Source organism: Rattus norvegicus, chromosome 2 (assembly GCF_021556685.1).
Source record: "Rattus norvegicus strain SHRSP/BbbUtx chromosome 2, alternate assembly SHRSP_T2T, whole genome shotgun sequence".
In the NCBI taxonomy this organism is placed as follows: domain Eukaryota; kingdom Metazoa; phylum Chordata; class Mammalia; order Rodentia; family Muridae; genus Rattus; species Rattus norvegicus.
The window spans coordinates 152083229-152103341 of NC_141535.1; the positions used below are offsets into that span (position 1 = coordinate 152083229).

At 43.0% G+C, this 20113-nt stretch overlaps 1 protein-coding gene and 1 pseudogene across 16 annotated transcripts in view; one reads left to right on the forward strand and one right to left on the reverse strand.

Annotated features, from left to right (window-relative positions):
• The window catches only part of Veph1 (ventricular zone expressed PH domain-containing 1), a 255757-nt gene that overhangs the window by 69286 nt on the left and 166358 nt on the right, over nt 1-20113 (reverse strand).
• Hnrnpa1-ps44 (heterogeneous nuclear ribonucleoprotein A1, pseudogene 44) lies at nt 9975-11175 on the forward strand (annotated as a pseudogene). Its single transcript, XR_015675369.1, has 2 exons — nt 9975-10681; nt 10912-11175. The product of XR_015675369.1 is annotated as a heterogeneous nuclear ribonucleoprotein A1, pseudogene 44, transcript variant X2 (transcript).

Consider the following 20113-nt stretch of genomic DNA (forward strand, 5'->3'; position numbering starts at 1 on the left):
CCAACTAATGATTATGTAGATTTTTCTTAACTACTTTTAATTGGATCTATCTGCTTTGATATTGATAGAATATGAAATCTCTATTTTTCATATCATTGCCATTTTGGGCATCTTGGTATTATCACAAATTTCAATTTTTGTCAATCTGGCCATTATAAACTTGCATAACATTAAAAATGTGTAAAGCAGTCACTTAAGTGATGATTGTCTCTGAACATCTTGTTCTTCATGACTTGGCCCTTTGAGGTTCACTGAAAGTATTTCAAGTATTTTCTACCAGCTTGTATATATCTTTAACTTTATTAAAGGATATCTAACTAGACAGAAATTAAATATTTTAGGTAGTTAAATTTATTCATATAATTTTTTAATGATTTTTAGGATCCAAGTCCATATTCTTCATGAGTTTTACTCACTTGTCCTAATTTTTTTCTTGTCCTGAAGTTATTAGATGACATTTGATATTTTCTTCTAATTAGTATAAAGTTTCACTAATTAGGTCTTTAATTTATCTCCACAGTGTTTGATTTGGACCTAATTATACTTTTAAAAAATGACTTTTTATTGATTTTTTTATGAATTCCACACCATGCACCCAAATTCTACTTATCTCCCCATCTCTTTGCACCCACCCTTTGCTCTTGCAACCTTCCTCCCAAAATAAAATAAAATAGAATAAAAAAATCTTATCATGGAAGCTGCTGTACATCACAGTATGTCCCACAGTATACCCCCCATCTTTATTTGCAAGTGTTCATTGCAGTAAGTCATTGGTCTATTTCAAGGACTCTGGCTTCTAGATCACTCTGATATTCTATCGTTGTCTTGTGTCATGCAGATCCTGAATCTTTGGATCTGCAGGACTGGCTCCTTCACATGCTCCAACAATTCCTAGATGGAGTGGTGGTTTGAATATCCTTGGCCCAGGGAGTGGTACTAGTAGGAGGTGTGGGGTTGTTGGCAAGGGGCAGGGACAGCTTTCTTGCTCTTATATCTTTGGGGCCTTTCTTAATAGGGTCAGCTCTACTGTGCTGCCCAGGCAAGGTACAGGGCCCATTCTCCCTAGTGCTGCAGCCATTGACGGGCAGGGCCAGCTCCTCTGCTCCCATGACTTCAATGTCAGCTCTCTTGCCTGACATAGGAAGTGAGGGGTAGGAGGGCATCTATGCCTTGCCTAACCCACCTCATGGCAGATTAGGGGCAGTGCCACCTCTTCTGAGTATAGTGAACAAAAGGGGGCAGGGACAACTTAGCACAGTACCTCAGACTGTCCAGATCAGGGACAACACAGGCCTGGGAAATCAACACAGATTATAGTTGCCACATGACCATGGACCCAGACATGGGCCCTGGCAGCACCATGAGCCCAAATATCCCCATGATCTCAGGTGGCAGCCCAGGCCACTCAGATCAGTGTGCTCTCCCCCAATCCCCAGCGCCACAACCCTCAGATATCCACATGGTCTCATATGATAGGCCAGACCATAGATATCTGCTTGGCCTTTGATGGTGACTCTGGCCACAGACATTGACTCAGCCCCCAACCCCCAGCTGCAGCAGGACCAGGGACTTAGAACTCACTATGGCCAACTCATATCTGTGTGTTTCTCACCTGTCTTTAGTTCCATCCTTCTCGACATTGTATAACTCTCCCTAACCCTCAGCTCTGCGTTCTTGCCTATCTCTCCATCACACACTTGACTATCATAGTGGTGCCGTGGCAGGTGCTTGGCTGTCTTTTCAGTCACAGCAGACTGGACCACCAAATTCTGCTTTTTTGTGTGTTTTAAACTTTTTGATTCTTTGTGAGTTTCACATTTTGCACTCCAGTCTCACTCATCTCCCTGTTCCCTCATATCTGCCCTCTGCCCTTGAGACCTCCCCCTCAAATAACACACACACACACACACAACGCAAAATCAATAAAACAAAACAAAGCATAGAAAGCATCTTGTCATAGAAGCTGTAGAGTGTCAGTGTGTCCCACAGTACATCCCTCTGTCCACGCATCTTCACTTGTAAATGTTCATAATAAGTCATTGGTCTGGTTTGAAGTCTCTGGCTTCTGTGACACCAGTACTGGACTCCTCCTGGTTATCCTGTTGTTGCCCTGTGTCATTGAGACCCTACAGCTTGGATCAGCAGGACTGGCCATTTCACATGCCCCAACTGTTCACGGATGTTGTGGATTTTGGGGTGGGCCAACTCAAAGCTCTGGATCTAAGCCTGGGTGGTAACTAAGCTGGTCAGGCTGCTGGCTCTCTCTTATTTGCTCCCGTATTTGGAAGGTGAGCTCTCCAGCACTACTTTGGCTAGGCCACCCAATGCAGTCATTGGCAGGAGGCAGGGTCATCTCTCCTGTTCTCATGCCCTCAGGCTGGCTCACCTACACTCATACTTCCCTGTGTGACTAGTCAGCTCCCCTGTGCTGCCTAGTTGAGGTGAGAGTCCTAATCTTGCAAGTGTTGCTACCAGTGAGGAACTGGGTCAGCTCTCTCACTCTCACACCCTTAGGGCTGGTTCACCTGTGACTTCACAATCAGGGCCAATTCCACTGTGTTGCCCAGGTGAAGTATGAGGCCCACTTTCCCAACAGGAAGAGGTAGGGATAGCTCTCATGATCTGGGAGCCACAGGTGGTGAGGGGCAAGGGTGGACAGGGCATCACCCCCCCACACCCACTCCACCTCATGGCAGATAAGTGGCTGGGCCAGCTCTCCTGTGCTCATGCTCACAGGCCTGCTTGTCTGTGCCCCCTCCACCAGGGTCAGCTACAAAGGGGCAGGGCCAGCTCATGTGTTCTCATAACTCTGGGGTCACCAATCCTGACTGACTCAAGTGGCATGAGTAAGGGGGTGGAGGGTGTGGAAAGCCGCAATAACATTCGCCACCACAAGATGGTGCTGGCTTCCACTGCGCCCTACGTGGAAACCCGGGATAGCATTCACCATTACAAGATGGTGCTGGCTTCCGCCGCGCCAGCCCGACTTCCTTTCAGGAAGTTAGCTGTGTGCGCATGTGCAAGAGTGTCTTCGTGCCAGGTCTTTGCCCACTCCGGGGCGTGCCTATGAGATCATGGGTAAGCGACCAATCAGGTGTGGATGCGCCGCGCTAGGGTGTATATAAGCCACGCCATGCTGGGGCCCCGGGTTCTCCTCTTCAAGATGTAATAAATGATTTGCTGCAGAAGGATCCTGGTGTCCGCATGTGCGTTCCTGCTGGCGAGACGATAGTGTGGGACAGGAGGGCACTCAAACAGCTAGACTACCACATGTCCAGGCCTGCTCTCTTGTGCTCGCAGTCTCGGGGTTCATTCCCCTAAGCCTCCATAGCTCTCCTGTGCTGCCCAGATGAGGTGCAGGCCTAACTGTACATTTTAGTCTGTAAGTCACATCTCCTCACACTATTTTATAGATATTTAACTTTGAGCTGATCTGAAATCTTCCTTTTGTTACCTATGAAATCCCATATGAATTCAAGGCTGGCTTTGGTCTCTGTTCTTTTCTTTTTGCTTTGAGATACAGTTTTGGTATGAATCATGCACGATTTAAAAAAGCCTCATGATTCTTCTGTGTCAGCCTCTCAAGTGCTGGGATTACAATGGTTACCACATGCCACTGTGTCTGTCTCAGACTCTTCCTGTTGGCTTCTGCTGCTGCTGCTGCTGCTGTTGTTTTCTTTGAGACAGGGCTTCTTTGTGAATCCCTGGCTCTTCAGGAACTTTGCAGACCAGGCTGGCCTCGAACTAGATCTGCCTGCTTCTGCTTCCTAGGGCTGAGACTAAAGGTGTGCACCAACATTGCCTAGATTCAGACTCAACTCTTCCTTGCTGATTTACTTCTGAAGCAAAAAGAGCAATTCAGCATGGGTTAGAATAGGTTTTCTTTCACAACAGAAGAATTTCTGTCTTCTAGTGTTTTCTTACAATTCTTCTGTTTATTTACAAATTGGGTTCAATTTGTTAAATAGCATGAAGAAGCTGGGCCCGGTGGCCTAGGCCTGCCATCATAAGTGTTCTGGAGGCACAAGTATGGAAATTTTGAGTTCAAGGTCATTCTGGGCAAATTTAGTGAGATTCTGTCCCAAAATAAAAAGTAGAGAGAAGGCTGGGGTTTCATGCTCTTCAGTGTTAGAGGACTCACCCAGATGCACACACCCTCTGCTCAGGCCTCAGTCTCAGATGAACCCAAACAAAACCAGACCAGCAATAATAACAAAGTCAGAGCGAAGAAAATCTATTGCTGTTATGATTAGGAACAGCCATGTACTCATCTTTTCACCTGGAAAATGTTTTGTCATGATAATGATTTTTTATTTACGCTAATAACATATCTTTTCAGTAATCCAGATATTCCAGGAATGTCTTTGTTAACATACAAAAAAGTTTGTTCATTCAATAGTTCATATCTATTGATTGTGGTTTGAAAGTTAAGTGTACTCCATAGAATCATGTGTTTGAACACTTGGTCCTTGGTAGAACGTGCTGTTTGGGAAGGTTATCAAACCTTTAGGAGGTGGAGCCTTGGTAGAGGAAATGAGTCACTGCATATGGGCCTTGTGGTTTAAAATCTCAGCCCCACATCTGATTATCTGTTTGCATCCTGATTGAATCTGCAGAGTACCCGCTGGTTGCCTGCTTAGAACCCAGCATCTTTCCTGAGGCTGATGGAATGTATTCCTTCAAACTGCAAGCCAGAGCGAACCTTTCTCTTTTCCATAGCTTCTTTTCAGGTATTTGGCCCAGAAATAAGAAAAGTAACAAACATAGTTTCATTGAAAACAAATAGTGCTGGTTCAACTGGAGGTCAGCATGTAGAAGAATGCAAATCGACCCATTCTTATCACCCTGTACAAAGCTTAAGTCCAAGTGGATCAAGGACCTCCACATCAAACCAGATACACTCAAACTAATAGAAGAAAAAGTGGGGAAGAGTCTCGAACACATGGGCACTCTGGAAAATTTCCTGAATAGAACACCAATGACTTATGCTCTAAGATCAAGAATCGAAAAACGGGACCTCATAAAACTGCAAAGCTTCTGTAAGGCAAAGGAAACTGTCATTAGGACAAAACAGCAACCAACAGATTGGGAAAAGATCTTTACCAATCCTACATTTGATAGACGACTAATATCCAAAATATACAAAGAACTCAAGACATTAGACTCTAGAGAGCCAAATAACCCTTTTTTAAAAATGGGGTACAGAGCTAAACAAAGAATTCTCAGCTGAGGAATATCGAATGGCTGAGAAGCACCTACAGAAATGCTCAACATCCTTAGTCATAAGGGAAATGCATATCAAAACAACCCTGAGATTCCACCTCACATCAGTCAGAATGGCTAAAAACTCAGATGTCAAGAGATGCTGTCGAGGATGTGGAGAAAGAGGAAGACTCCTCCATTGTTGGTGGGATTGCAAACTGGTACAAACACTCTGGAGATCAGTCTGGACTTTCCTCAGAAAATTGGACATTGCACTACCTGAGGACCCAGTTATACCTCTCCTGGGCATATACCCAAAAGATGCTCCAACATATAACAAAGACATGCTCCACTATGTTCATAGCAGCCTTATTTGTAATAGTCAGAAGCTGGAAAGAGCCCAGATGCCCTTCAACAGAGGAATGGATACAGAAAATGTGGTACATCTACACAATAGAGTACTACTCAGCTATCAAAAACAATGACTTCATGAAATTCATAGGCAGATGATTGGAACTAGAAAATATCATTCTGAGTGAGGTAACCCAATCACAAAAAAACACACATGGTATGCATTCATTGATAAGTGGCTATTAGCCCAAATGCTCGAATTACTCAAGATACACAGACCACATGAAACTCAAGAAGGATGACTAAAATGCAGATGCTTCACTCCTTCTTAAAAGGGGGAACAAAAATATCCATAGGAGGGAATAGGGAGGCAAAGTTTAGAGCAGAGACTGAAGGAACGGCCATTCAGAGCCTGCCCCACATGTGGCCCATATATATATATATACAACTATCAAAACTAGATAAGATGGATGAAGCTAAGAAGTACATGCTGACAAAAACGGGATATAGATCTCTCCTGAGAGGCTCAGCCAGAACATGTCAAATACTGAGGCGAACGCCAGCAGCAAACCACTGAACTGAGAATGGGACTCCATTGGAGGAATTAGAGAAAAGTTTGAAGGAACTGATGGGGCTTGCAACACCATAAGAACAACAATGCCAACCAACCAGAGCTTCCAGGGACTAAACCACTACCAAACGACTATACTTGGATGGTCCCTGGGCTCCAACTGCATATGTAGCAGTGAATAGCCTTGTTGGGGCACCAGTGTAAGGGGAAGCCATTGGTCCTGCCAAGGTCGGACCTCTAGTGTCAGGGACTGTTGGTGGGGCAGTAATGGGTGGTAGATGGGTAGGGGAATACCAATATAGAAGGGGAGGGGGATGGGTTAGGAGGGTGATGGACAGGAAACTGGGAAAGGGAATGACATTTAAAATGTAAGTAAGAAATACCCAATTTAATAAAAATGGAAGAAAAAAATAAAGTAAAAAAATGTGGTTCCTGGACAATTAAAAAAAATCTTCTTACTGAATTTTCACGCTTAGGTCTTAAATCAGATCACATTATTATCCTTATCTTAAGTTCTAAAAATTAAATTGTCTTGTATTTTTCTGTATGCATGATCTCTTTGTCCACAATTTCTCTCTGTAAATCATCACCCCTGTCTTTCCCTAGCTTCTTTTGTGCCAATCCCTACAGCTCTGGCTTGGTTCTCTTGTCTTCCCATTAGATAGAAACCCCAGTAGAAGGATAAATGCTGAAAGTGATAGTGGGTATATTTTTAGGAACATGATCCAAAAACAAAGCTGAGGGAGGAGATTTCTGAGACCTTGTGAGAAAACTGCACGTAAACATGATAAGAGTTTTATAATCTTTGTCCATAGCATGGGTTGTTCTTGGAATGTGTTTTTGTGCTTTTCCCAGGTGTAGCAGATAGGAAAGAATTTACTTCAGCTGTTGTTATTCATATGCCTCTATGAAAAACATATTTTGCCATGTGGAGCTTGTCCTGTGAATATATATTTTACTCAGGGGACTTTTCTTGACCCTCAGAGTATAGATTGTCTGATGCTCTGTCTTAGTTATGGTTTCATTGTTATGAAGCAACACAATGACCCATGGTAACTCTTATAAAGGAAAACATTTAATTGGGGCTGGCTTACAGTGTCAGAGGTTTAATTCATTATCATCATGGCGGGAAGCATGGCAGCATCTAGAGAGATATGATGCTGGAGGAGCAGAGAGTTCTACATCCTGATGTGGAGGCAGAAGGAGATTGTCCCACTGGGCATGGCATGAGCATATGAGATCTCAACTCCCCCCACCCCCCACAGTGCACACTTCCTCCAACAAGGCCACACCTCTCAATAGTGCCACTCCCTATGGGCCAAACATTGATACACATGAATCTTTGACTAGGTATAGAAGCTGTGCCTATTCAAACTACCGCATGCTTTCAATAAAATTGGTTGTTGCAGGAGACTTTAGTCTGCTTCCCTTTAGACCCTGCTCTCCCAGGTTCATGTTGCCAACTAGGACAGTAAACAACATACCATTAATTTCTAATTACAGCAAATGTACTTACATTTTTCTGTATGTTTAAAGTTAGTTCTAGGGCTTGGATATTTATTATCTTTCTTGTATATTGTAAGGAAAATACTTAATTTCCCTTACATGTGATTATCCATTTTCCATTCCCATACTGTGTATGCATATTCCTGACAGCTTCTGGACTCAATAGTTTGCTCTATTTGTTTGTATGCTATTTCTTTTTCTATAGAAGTAAGGTGATTTTCTAATTATATTTTGAGGGTAGGGGTTGACACAGGGTTTCTCTGTGTAGCCATGGATGTCCTGGAACTCTGTAAACCAGACTAACCTCAAACTCAGATATCCACCTGTGTCTGTCTCCCAAGGGCTGGGATTAAAGGCATGTGCCAGCAACATCTTTCATTGCTGTATTTTAACATTTAGATTAGTCCTCTTTCACATTTTTCTCTTAAAATTCAAATTAGTCTCATTTGTTTATCTGACCATACATTTAAATTTTTTCTATTTCTACTACTACTACTATTAATGTGTGTGTGTGTGTGTGTGTGTGTGTGTGTGAAAATGCATGTGTACCTTGGCACATATGTGGAGGTCAGAAGACAACTTTTGAGAGTCAGTTCTCTTCTGCCATTGGTTCCTCAGGACATAAGGCCTACATTAGAACTTTTACACACTGATGGAGTCATCTTGTTGGTCCACTTTGACAATATTTTATCTTACTTCAAAGTCTTAGAAATCATACCACTAGAATTTAGAGTGAAGCAATTGACACAGTAGCTAACGTCGGAACTATTAACACCTTTTCATTAGTCATTATTCTCATTCAAGAACCTGGCCTATGTTCACTCAAATTCTGTTTCAATTCATGGGTCTGTGTCCTTGAGAAATTATTTTTTCTATATAATTAATTACTCATCTGTAAAATAGAAATGATGATGCATTCATCTCATAATGCTGGAATTGAGGGCCGAGAGTTCAACAGAGTGCTAATGTGCTCACCTGTGTGTGTGAAGTCCTTGTGAAAGAGGCAGAGTTGGACCTCAGACTTGGATTGTTTTTAGCTAGGGTCCAACACTAAAGACAGCACAAGACAGTGCTGGCACATTTGAAGTGCTCAGTGAGAGGCCATAATTATTGCTATTAGTATTATTTATTTCAATAGCATTCTTTTTTTTCTCACTCCCTTTTTATGCTTTTCCCTTTTTTTGCCCTTTGTGTTTTAAGACAGAGCAAAGCAGTACAGAATGGTACATGACTCCCTCTCCCCAACTTCCCAAGTGTTGGGATTATAAGCATTTGCTACCAACTGACTCTAAAAAGATTCTTTATTTCTACAGTATGTTAGTGTAATATTGATTCTTATCTTTTCATTTGCAAGAGTCTACTTGTCATTTCTAGACTGTTCTACATGCTCAGTCAGCCATGTTACTTCTCATGGCTGTAGTGAGCCAGGCATGTGAACTGACAGTCAACATCTCTGTCCCATGCTTGCAAACAGTACTAAATATTAACTGACAGTTTATACTCTGTTTCTATTTGAAAATTACATAAGAACATCTCCAATATTTTATCACTAAGCATAATTTTGCTTTGTTAAATATGCATAATCCTGGAATATTTCTGTTTCTAGTTAGTTACATTGTTTATTCATTTTAGCCAGTCAATATCATTGAATACCATTATGTGTTTGTGATTCTTTGGGTGTGAAGTGTATTTCTTGTATAAATCAAGTCTCATTAGGGAGAGAGATTGTAACAATATGACTGAGAATGGCCCCAGAGTCACACATAATCTGCTTAAACCCCAAATTGGTAACTGCTTGGGAAGATTAGGAGATGTGGCTTGTTGTAGGAGGTGTGTCATTAGGGTTGGGCTCTGAGGTTTCAAAAGTCCACACCATTCCCAGTCCCTGTCTCTGTCTCTCTATCTCTCTGTCTATCTATCTGTCTGTCTCTCTCTGTCCATCTGTCTGTCTCTCCTCTTCTCTCTCCTCCTCTCTCTCCTCCTCTTCCTCCTCTTCCTCTACTTGTGGATAAGGATGCAAGCTCTCAGCTGTTCCAGTGCTCTACCACGATGGCCAGGAACTTTAACTCTCTGGAAATGTGAGCCCTCATACACTCTTTCTTCCACAAGTTGCCTTGATCACGGTCTGGAGGAGCTAAGACACAGACAATGACATTTGTTACAAACGTGATTAATACCAGCGTTGGAAGAGGCAAGTCTGGTCTCAAAATGGAGGACCATGATCCAAAGGAATCAGAACAGCTGAGGAAGCTGTTTATTGGTGGTTTATTGAGCTTTGAAACCACAGATGATAGCTTAAGAGAACATTTTTGAGAAATGGGGCACACTTACAGATTGTGTGTTAATGAGAAATCCCCAAACAAAACTTTGGTTTTGTGACCCAGTCTTGTGTTGAAGAGATGGATGCTGCAGTGTGTGCTCAGCCACACTGTGGTGGCTGACCAAAGAGAGCAGTTTCTAGAGAGTTCTGTAAAGCCTGGTGCCCATTTAATGGTGAAGAAATTTTTTGTTGGTGGCATTAAAGAGGATACAGAAGAATATAATCTGAGAGACTACTTTGAAAAGTATGGCAAGATTGAAACCATAGAAGTTATGGAAGACAGGAAGAGTGGGAAAAAGAGGATTTACTTTTGCAATTTCTAGTGATCATGACACAGTTGATAAAATTGTTGTTCAGAAATACCACACTATTAATGGGCATAATTGTGAAGTAAAAAAGTCCCATTCTAAACAAGCGACACAGTCTGCTGGATCACAGACAGGTAGTGGAGGAGGATCTGGCAACTTTATGGGTTGTGGAGGAAACTTTGGAGGTGATGGAAGAAACTTTGGTCATAGAGGAAACCTTGGTGGAAGAGGAGGCTACAGTGGTGGAGAGGATGGGAGCAGACATTGTTATGGAGGTGGTGTTGATGGATATAATGGATTTGAAGGTGATGGTGGCAACTATGGTGGTGATTCTCGTTACAGTGGTATAGGAAGCTGTGGTAGTGGAGGACCAGGATACAAAAACCAAGGTGGTGGATATGGTGGTAGTTATGGTGGAGGAGGAAGAGGAGTAGGAGCAGGAAGAGGAGGAGGAGCAGGAAGAGTAGGAGCAGGAAAAGGAGGAGCAGGAAAAGGAGGAGCAGGAAAAGGAGGAGGAAGAGGAGGAGGAAGAGGAGGAGGAAGAGGAGGAGGAAGAGGAGGAGGAAGAGGAGGAGGAGCAGGAAGAAGAGGAGCAGGAAGAAGAGAAGGAAGAGGAGGAGGAGGAGGAGGAGGAAAAGGAGGAGGAGGAAAGAATATGATGGTTACAATTAAGGAGGAAATTTTGGTGGAGGTAACTATGGTGGTGGTGGGAACTATAATGACTTTGGAAATTATAGTGGACAGCAACAATCTAATTATGGACCCATGAAGGGGGAGGGGCAGTTTTGGTGGCAGAAGCTCAGGCAGTCCCTGCGGTGGTGGCTATGGATCTGGAGGTGGAAGTGGTGGATACGGTAGCAGAGGGTTTTAAAATAAAACAGAAACGGCTACAGTTCTCAGCAGGAGAGAGAGCAGGAGTTGTCAGGGAAGCTACAGGTTACTTTGAGACAGTCATCCCACATGCATTAGAGGAACTGTAAAAATCTGCCACAGAAAGAATGATGATCCATGGTCAGAAAAGTCACTGTGGCTTAAACATGAAGCCCTTCTTGTTCAGGACACTCATAGCCACAGTTTGCAAACAGTGCAGCCATTGACTGGTGCAATGCAGTGTCAATTAGATGTACGTTCCTGAGGTCTTGTACCTGTTTTAGCTTTGTCTTTTTCTTTTCATTACACCAGGTAAATTGCCCTGTAAATTGTGATAGTGGTTCCAGGAATAAAAAAAATTAAGGAATTTTTAACTTTTCAAAAAATATAAATAAAAGTTTGGATCCTATCCAAATTTTGATGCCATGAATATCTAGAGATAGTATTTTTTGTTTGAGCTAGTGAACATATGCATTATAAAATACTTCTACTTTGATAGTGTTATAACGTTATAGTATTACATAATGATGCCACACTTCAATTCTGTCTGGTTGAATTTGTGAGGGATAAATGCATTGAATTTTATGTCAAAACGGATGGTAATAAGGAGAATGCTCTCTGATAATGACAACCTCTTAAATTATAAAACTATGAGATTATCCTTGAAAATTTGTATTTGTATTTCCACTCTGAATCTTAATGCATCTAAGGCAGATTTGAATTGTGTTCAAATAGGGGAAGACTATCAGGGATAAGGAGAGGGGGGTAGGGGGAGAGAAAGGAATAGGAAAAGGGATAGGGATAGGGATAGGGATAGGGATAGGGATAGGGATAGGGATAGGGATAGGGATAGGGATAGGGAAAAGGGTAGATTGAAGAGAGGATGACATAAGAGGAGGGAGTGAGGGAGAGGGAGGGAGGGAAGGACAGAGAGAGATAGAGATAGAGAGAGATAGAGAGATAGAGAGATAGAGAGATAGAGAGATAGAGATAGAGATAGAGAGAGAGAGAGAGAGAGAGAGAGAGAGAGAGAGAGAGAGAGAGAGAGAGAGAGAGAAAGGTTCTGACCCAGTCATGCTTGCTGTTCAGGTGTGTGCTGGGAGAAAGGTAAGAGGCTGGTCGTGTCTCCTTCAGCAGCAGTGATGGCATCAGCTCTGTTTTCAGAGCTGCAGTCCTCCATGTGGGAGCTCACATTCCCAGACTCTCTCCTCCTTCTATCAACCCAGTGTCAGCAATCGCTTTAGTTGCCATGGTAGAAGACATAAAACAAAGACACTCGCACACTGATTTCCAAAGTCTAAAATGAGCAAAAACGTCTCAAAGCCAAGCCTTGTGTCAAGACACTGGGGAACTTGATGCTGTCCCTGCCCAGATGAGAGAAGAGCCAGATGCACTGGTGACACCAGTGATGCACCATGGCATGCAGTCCAGCACTAGTTCTACCACTGACTTCTAACAGGTTCCTTTGCTTCCAGGTCTAACGTGACACTGACGGTATTTGTTTACTCAATGGACATATTCTGTTTGGGACAAATACTGTATGACCATAGAAATAAAATGGTAAATTTGAGGAAACCTCTACCCTCAGATGTCTGCTGTAGTCTCAGGCTCCTGGTGAGGATAATGTGTACCTTATCATATGTGGTCTTAATTTAGAGAACCTTAGCGACAGAATTCAGTTCTAAAATTCCAAGTTTCTATTTTAAAATACTAGAGTAAATGTTTTAGGATCTCAAGTATTTGCTCAGATGTGTCTTCTCCAGAGAACGTGCTTCTCCCGAGAGCCTGAATTCTCTAGACTGAAGTCAAAGTTCAGAGGCAGAGAGACAAATCCATCACTTCCCTATCAGTCTCTCTCTCTCTCTCCCTCCCTCTCTCTCTTTCTCTCTCTCTGTGTGTGTGTACATGCATGTATATATACCTGTGCGTATGTGTGTGTGTACTGTGTGCATGTGGTAAGTGTAAATAAAGTTACTGCACAAGTCTCAGCTATTCTGAATTTAATACAGAGAACTTTTCATAAGAGATGGTAATGAGCAAGTAGGATCGAAAAGTTTTGGAACAGACATCTTCGCCACACCGTGTACATTCCACATACCGACATTTTTCTATTCTCATGAACAAACCAAATTACGAAACTTAGAACATTTCCAAAAATTGGCTTTACAGTTACCTTTCCCCGCGAGGAATATTTATCGGCCTGAAGTAGGAATATGAATAACAGTAATAGCAAGTACAAAACTGGTTGCCAAGTTATTTATTTAATCTCTTAGAACTCGAAGTAGGTGCCAAGTTTTCAATTTCTTCTTGTCTCCAGATGAAAGAGCTAGTGATTAAAATTTTTATAAGAATTTTATGCATTGTCTTTAAGCATAATGTAACAGTTGAAAAATTGAGTAAAATATGCAAGGAATTCCATTCACTTCCTGTGATTGTGGGATTTCCTCTTTCTTTCAATACCAAGTGTCAAATTCTTAAACGAAAGCCAAAGATGGGTGAAAAGGAAGTTGAATATTCTCTGTTGTCTATAGACTCATGAATAAGAATTCTGAATAGTTACATATCTCATCCTGTTGCTATTCTTCACCCAAGAGGCTTTTTCACAACGTAACAGGTTTTGATTAACTTACCACTTGTTTGTGCTTCCTTATTGTGCATGTCTCTCTCTCTCTCTCTCTCTCTCTCTCTCTCTCTCTCTCTCTCTCTCTCTCTCTCTCTGTGTGTGTGTGTGTGTGTGTGTGTGTGTGTGTGTACATGCAGAGGACAGAGGGGGCATTGATGTCTTTTTCGCTTGCTTTTTATCTCATTCCCCTGTGACAACAAGCTCCCCCACTGAACCAAAAATTCCTTGTTTCTACTAGGCTGGGTTGGCCTGCAAGATCCTAGGATCTGATCCTGTCCCTGCCTCCGAGTCGCAGTGCTGGAGGTACAGGCACTTGTAGTCATGGCTTTTTAAAAAAGACGTGTACTTGGGATTTGAACTTAGGCCTTCTTGCTTGCAGATTGAGAGCCCTTACCCAGTAAGACATCTAAGCCCTTGTTTGTACTTTGAGTATACGTAATATTAATGTTTATTTCCTTTCTCAAGAGCAAAACAGGTGGAGGAGAGAAGGATAAATGTTGGTCAGATGGTACCAAGTTATAGCTTGGCAAGAGACAGATGTAGTGTTCTGTTGTGTAGTAGATTGACTATAAATAGTGACAATGTATATATGTATTTCCAGAGTTATAATAACAGATTTAACATTTTTTAACAAAAATGCTAAATGTTTGAGATTGACTATTTACCCTGATTACAATATTATACAAGATATATACATATTTAAACATCCCATAATATTCCACAAAGGATACAATTTATAAGAAAAATCAGTTAAATGGGGTCAGAGACCATGATCAAATATATCAGAACCTCTGGATTTCCCACTTGGCATACAGATAAGGCTAATTTCAGGAAGCTGGCAATGGTCAGAGAAGCTTTCTGTAGCCATGTGATTTGCCACATGCATTGTGTCTTGAATGACCCAGTCTACTCCAAAATCCGTATCTCCAGGCAAGCTTTTCTTTGTGAGGACCACACTAAAATTTTAATCACCAAAATACACAAATATGGACTCTTACTATCTTTTTTTTTTAATTTATTTAATACTTAACAATAATTCTTTGGTTTCCGGGCAAACATCCCCCTCCCCCCTCCCCTTCCTTATGGGTGATCCCCTCCCAACCCTCCCCCCATTGCCGACCTCCCCCCAACAGTCTAGTTCATGGGGGTTCAGTCTTAGCAGGACCCAGGGCTTCCCCTTCCACTGGTGCTCTTACTAGGATATTCATTGCTACCTATGAGGTCAGAGTCCAGGGTCAGTCCATGTATAGTCTTTAGGTAGTGGCTTAGTCCCTGGAAGCTCTGGTTGCTTGGCATTGTTGTACATATGGAGTCTCGAGCCCCTTCAAGCTCTTCCAGTTCTTTCTCTGATTCCTTCAACGGGGGTCCTATTCTCAGTTCAGTGGTTTGCTGCTGGCATTCGCCTCTGTATTTGCTGTATTCTGGCTGTGTCTCTCAGGAGCGATCTACATCCGGCTCCTGTCGGCCTGCACTTCTTTGCTTCATCCATCTTGTCTAATTGGATGGCTGTATATGTATGGGCCACATGTGGGGCAGGCTCTGAATGGGTGTTCCTTCTGCCTCTGTTTTAATCTTTGCCTCTCCCTTCCCTGCCAAGGGTATTCTTGTTCCCCTTTTAGAGAAGGAGTGAAGCATTCACATTTTGATCATCCGTCTTGAGTTTCATTTGTTCTAGGCATCTAGGGTAATTCAAGCATTTGGGCTAATAGCCACTTATCAGTGAGTGCATACCATGTATGTCTTTCTGTGTTTGGGTTAGCTCACTCAGGATGATATTTTCCAGTTCCAACCATTTGCCTACGAATTTCATAAAGCCGTTGTTTTTGATAGCTGAGTAATATTCCATTGTGTAGATGTACCACATTTTCTGTATCCATTCCTCTGTTGAAGGGCATCTGGGTTCTTTCCATTTTCTGGCTATTATAAATAAGGCTGCGATGAACATAGTGGAGCACGTGTCTTTTTTATATGTTGGGGCATCTTTTGGGTATATGCCCAAGAGAGGTATAGCTGGATCCTCAGGCAGTTCAATGTCCAATTTTCTGAGGAACCTCCAGACTGATTTCCAGAATGGTTGTACCAGTCTGCAATCCCACCAACAATGGAGGAGTGTTCCTCTTTCTCCGCATCCTCGCCAGCATCTGCTGTCACCTGAGTTTTTGATCTTAGCCATTCTCACTGGTGTGAGGTGAAATCTCAGGGTTGTTTTGATTTGCATTTCCCTTATGACTAAAGATGTTGAACATTTCTTTAGGTGTTTCTCAGCCATTCGGCATTCCTCAGCTGTGAATTCTTTGTTTAGCTCTGAACCCCATTTTTTAATAGGGTTATTTGTCTCCCTGCGGTCTAACTTCTTGAGTTCTTTGTATATTTTGGATATAAGGCCTCTATCTGTTGTAGGATTGGTAAAGATCTTTTCCCAATCTGTTGGTTGCTGATTTGTCCTAACCACAGTGTCCTTTGCCTTACAGAAGCTTTGCAGTTTTATGAGATCCCATTTGTCGATTCTTGATCTTAGAGCATAAGCCATTGGTGTTTTGTTCAGGAAATTTTTTCCAGTGCCCATGTGTTCCAGATGCTTCCCTAGTTTTTCTTCTATTAGTTTGAGTGTATCAGATTTGATGTGGAGGTCCTTGATCCACTTGGACTTAAGCTTTGTACAGGGTGATAAGCATGGATCAATCTGCATTCTTCTACATGTTGACCTCCAGTTGAACCAGCACCATTTGCTGAAAATGCTATCTTTTTTCCATTGGATGGTTTTGGCTCCTTTGTCAAAAATCAAGTGACCATAGGTGTGTGGGTTCATTTCTGGGTCTTCAATTCTATTCCATTGGTCTATCTGTCTGTCTCTGTACCAATACCATGCAGTTTTTATCACTATTGCTCTGTAATACTGCTTGAGTTCAGGGATAGTGATTCCCCCTGAAGTCCTTTTATTGTTGAGGATAGCTTTAGCTATCCTGGGTTTTTTGTTATTCCAGATGAATTTGCAAATTGTTCTGTCTAACTCTTTGAAGAATTGGATTGGTATTTTGATGGGGATTGCATTGAATCTGTAGATCGCTTTTGGTAAAATGGCCATTTTTACTATATTAATCCTGCCAATCCATGAGCATGGGAGATCTTTCCATCTTCTGAGGTCTTCTTCAGTTTCTTTCTTCAGTGTCTTGAAGTTCTTATTGTACAGATCTTTTACTTGCTTGGTTAAAGTCACACCGAGGTACTTTATATTATTTGGGTCTATTATGAAGGGGGACTCTTACTATCTTAATTTCCTGATATTAACAAAATACCAGCAGCTGAGGCATTTGCAGAACTTGTGTCTTATAGACCCCTAAGCCAAGATAGCTAACCAAACAAGGCACAGGAAACTGATGTGTGGTAAGAACTTGGTCTCTGCTTCCAACACACACTGAACTCTGCCTCCTCCATGGATGGCAGAAGGCAAAGAAGAATTTTGTTAAAACATATAGAATGTCAATAAGTCACATAATTTCATTTATTTACACATACTACCCATCACCTCTACAAAGCCCTTAATGGCATTTGTAAGGGTTTTGCCCCATGGCTTAATTCCTTAATGTGCCACTTCTTCATTCCGTCACATATCACATTGAATAGGGTTAAGGACATTTGGAAATCTGAAAGCATCATACTACCCTCTAACATGGCACTGTCATCAACCCCAAGGTAGTCCAGCCTCTCTAGGATGGTTCCTGTCTTTTGTCAGGTTTTGAGTAATCACTCCCTGGTCCGCACAGCCCAGGCTTTTCTCACAGGAAACTGAGCTCACCAGAGTCCCTGTACCATACGTTCTCTCTAGCCAGGGGCCAGGTTTATTTCATCTTTTGATCATCTTTTGGTTCAGCTGCCTGCTGAGGAGGTCTCAGGCTACCATGGGTGGCGGGGGTGTGGGGGATTGGGGTGGGGTGCTACTGCTTCTTGGGGCTCAGATTATACTTTTCTGCCTCTATAGAGCCTTGTCACCCTGACCTCACCTCTGCCACCCAACTTATCTTCATTTTCTTGCTTAGAGGTGACTGCTGAGGACAGGGGAGAGAGGGACCATGAAGGGAGGAAGGGAAAAGCATCAAAGAGCCCAGAGCCAGGCATCCTGCTGCTCTCTTTAAACCTCTTGAGTTTTCTACATAATAAAATATTTCTTATGTATTTAATGTGTGTATATATAGATATGCCTGTGTACCATTTTTGAGCCTGATGCCCAAAGAGGCCAGAAGAGGGCATCATATCCTCTAGGAGTAGAGTTCTGAGCTGCCATATGGGTCCTTTGTAAGAGCAGCTAGTGCTCTTAACCACTGAGTCATCTCTCCAGTCCCTGTGTAAAATGTATTGATTCCATATCAAGTTTGTGGATTTATGTGGTCTGAGAGAACTGTATTTCATCAGTGTGTGTGCCTAAAGGACAGTTGCCTTGTCTACCAATGCCACTTTATGTTGACTTCAGTATGACACCACAGGTAAGTTATTCACCACTACTACTGCTGCTGCTGCTGCTGCTGCTGCTGCTGCTACTACTACTGCTGCTGCTGCTGCTGCTACTACTACTACTACTACTACCACCACCACCACCACCACTACTACTACTACTACTACTACTACTACTACTACTACTGTTGACACAAGGTTTCACTATGTTGTCCAGCTTGGCTTTGAACTTGGAATCCTGTTCAGGCTTCCTGAATGCTAGGATTACAGATATGCACATAAGACCAAATTCCAAAAGTAATTGATTAATAAGTATTTTCTGGTAATAAGAGAAGGGGGAGAAAGAAAGGAAAATTGAACTGTTAAGACTCGTGCTCCACTATGTTCATAGCAGCCTTATTTATAATAGCCAGAAAATGGAAAGAACCCAGATGCCCTTCAACAGAGGAATGGATACAGAAAATGTGGTACATCTACACAATGGAATATTACTCAGCTATCAAAAACAATGACTTTATGAAATTCGTAGGCAGATGGTTGGAACTGGAAAATATCATCCTGAGTGAGCTAACCCAATCACAGAAAAACACACATGGTATGCACTCATTGATAAGTGGCTATTAGCCCAAATGCTTGAATTACCCTAGATGCCTAGAAAAAATGAAACTCAAGACAGATGATCAAAATGTGAATGCTTCACTCCTTCTTTAAAAGGGGAACAAGAATACCCTTGGCAGGGAAGAGAGAGGCAAAGATTAAAACAGACACAGAAGGAACACCCATTCAGAGCCTGCCCCACATGTGGCCCATACATATACAGCCATCCAATTAGACAAGATGGATGAAGCAAAGAAGTGCAGGCCGACAGGAGCCGGATGTAGATCGCTCCTGAGAGACACAGCCAGAATACAGCAAACACAGAGGCGAATGCCAGCAGCAAACCACTGAACTGAGAATAGGACCCCCGTTGAAGGAATCAGAGAAAGAACTGGAAGAGCTCGAAGGGGCTCGAGACCCCATATGTACAACAATGCCAAGCAACCAGAGCTTCCAGGGACTAAGCCACTACCTAAAGACTATACATGGACTGACCCTGGACTCTGACCCCATAGGTAGCAATGAATATCCTAGTAAGAGCACCAGTGGAAGGGGAAGCCCTGGGTCCTGCTAAGACTGAACCCCCAGTGAACTAGATTGTTGGGGGGAGGGCGGCAATGGGAGGAGGATGGGGAGGGGAACACCCATAAAGGAGGGGAGGGGGAGTGATTAGGGGGATGTTTGCCCGGAAACCGGGAAAGGGAATAACACTCGAAATGTAAATAAGAAATACTCAAGTTAATAAAAAAAAAAGAAAAAGATAGGTTTTACCGGAAGTCCCACACCCGCGGATCCCGGCCTGCAGCAGCTCTCTGCTCCCAGACCCGGTGAGAGAGAGACCCAACCGCCTGGTCAGGTGGGCACTCCTGAGGCTGCAGAGCGGAAGAGACCAACAACACTGCTCACCCCTGCCCACATCCCTGGCCCAAGAGGAAACTGTATAAGGCCTCTGGGCTCCCGTGGAGGAGGGCCCAGGAGCAGCAGGACACCTGCCTGAGACACCACCGGAACCGGAAAGAAACAGACCTGATAAACAGTTCTCTGCACCCAAATCCCGTGGGAGGGAGAGCTAAACCTTCAGAGAGGCAGACAAGCCTGGGAAACCAGAAGAGACTGCTCCCTGCACACACATCTCGGACGCCAGAGGAAAAAGCCAAAGACCATCTGGAACCCTGGTGCACTGAAGCTCCCGGAAGGGGCGGCACAGGTCTTCCTGGTTGCTGCCGCTGCAGAGAGCCCCTGGGCAGCACCCCACGAGCGAACCTGAGCCTCGGGACCACAGGTAAGACCAAATTTTCTGCTGCAAGAAAGCTGCC